Here is a 2159-nt window from a genome sequence, read left to right as displayed (position 1 = left end):
GTTGGGCCAATTTCATAGCATCACCAAATACGGCATATTAACGGCCCGTTATGGTCAGCCCATACAACGTACAATTTCCATTAAAGGCCCATCTACGGCCCGTTAAAGGCCCGTACAAGACCCATAGATGAGCCGACGGCCCATGGATCCTATGAGACGTACAAGGCCCATGGATCCTACGAGATGTAGAAGGCCCATGGATCCTACGAGACGTAGAAGGCCCATGGATCCTACGAGACGTAGAAGGCCCATGGATCCTACGAGACGTAGAAGGCCCATGGATCCTACGAGACGTAGAAGGCCCATGGATCCGACGGCCCGTGAAGGGCCATGGTCGGGCGAATTGGCCCCCGTTTGAATGATATAGCATATTCAAAGAATTATCCTACTCAACACTATCACCTCTAAAAAGCCTACACTATTACAACAAAGAGATCAAGGCATAGAAAGGTAGAATAATCCTACACTATACAATAAAGAAATTACAGCCGATTCTACCCACTGGGCATTATGGTTCGGCATAGGTGATAGTAAAGCATACACAAACAGCAAATTACATACACTGGGCAAATACAGCTCATACATCATGGACGCGCATCAACTTAACTCCATTTGAACTATAATCTCTTCAGAAAATAGGATTGGCCGGATTCAGATAGCACAAATTTCAGTCTGCAAAATCTCCAATTCCTTCATGGTTACCTCAGTGTCTTGTTTCATTTTTTTGACTCCTGCATCTAATACATGCATGTCCAGTCTCAACTTGTTGATTATACGTTGACAATCATGTACACGTTGTCTTACCACCTCTAGTTGATGCTCGAGAACATCAGCACATTCCAATTCCAATCCATAATCATTCGGTAACGGCCATGCCGCACTGCTCGCAGATCTTTGTGTTGATGTCACTTCATCCTGAAATGTTTCTGTAAGTACACATGACTAGGGCAAAAATATAGTTACAACAGTGAAGCGAACAAGACACTATTTTGTACTACATGGCAAAACAGGACTAACAATAATGTTACACGTCACTTTAAAAAAATGTTACACGTCATGAAGCATAAGCAGGTGATATTTTAAAAATTATAAAGAAGATAGTCTGTGCAGCCTGCATACAGAAATCTCTCTTAGCTCACCAGAGGAGCATGATGTTGGGGCCCAATCGAAAACACAGACAAGTTACAAATTTAGACATCACATTGCGTATAAGTAAGCAAGCAGTTGGCCATTCTATGCCTCAATTAAAGTCTTAGGGAGCATAATGAACAGCAGAGGGTTTCATACAAACATACTACAGCAGGCAAAACTATGCAATCATTAGCGTAGTATAAACTAGATTGTGAGCCTCATGCAATAATAGTTGGTTAATAGACTTCAAAGCTTCAGGCACACTTCGGCAGAGTAATTAAATGGTAAGGCCTTTAATTATGTCAACTAATAGTGATACAAGTACCGAACATCAGGCATGATTATTTGGGCATCTCATTAACTGAGGACAAATAAAGCAATTGAAAAGAGAAAATTAACTATGCCTGAAACAAACAAGGAATTGAACTGCTGAGTTGCATACAGTGACTTACCTTAGCAGGTTGAAGAGGCTCAGCGCAGCTCCTACTTCTCTTGCAAGGCTCCTTCCTAACATGTTGTACTTGGAAATCCTCAATCTTATCTTCATTGCACCCCCTCTGCAAGGTGACACAAACTAGTTACTCGTCTCCTTGGAAGATAAATATGCATACTTTCCAGTCTGTGAACACAAAAGGATGAGATTATAACAAAACAACACCACATAATGAAACATGCCGCATCTCTTGCACTTGCACACAATGAAATGAGCATTTACTATGTCTGCACTATGTAAAAATTAGGCATACCTTCGAACTGGATCTCCAGGTACTCTTGGAGAGCCTAATATAGTGTACAACCAAACCTTTATGTCACCTATGAGTTAGACAAGGCCCCACTACAGCAGCCCTTAGTGTTTAAATCGTTGACAAGATCTGTTAGAGTGTTAGGTCAAGAGCAGCAACTAATCAAAGCAAACCGTCCTAGTATGGCTGGCTGATGCAAACAAGCAATTGAACAGAAGTGTGAGCAAATCTTACATATGAAGAAAAGAAGCAAAGAAGGAGGCTTAAAGACCATCACTTGACTGA

This window comes from Triticum aestivum, chromosome 7A, assembly GCF_018294505.1.
Source record: "Triticum aestivum cultivar Chinese Spring chromosome 7A, IWGSC CS RefSeq v2.1, whole genome shotgun sequence".
In the NCBI taxonomy this organism is placed as follows: Eukaryota; Viridiplantae; Streptophyta; class Magnoliopsida; order Poales; family Poaceae; genus Triticum; species Triticum aestivum.
The sequence above is the reverse complement of the archived record's forward strand: the minus strand, read 5'-3'. Positions refer to the sequence as shown.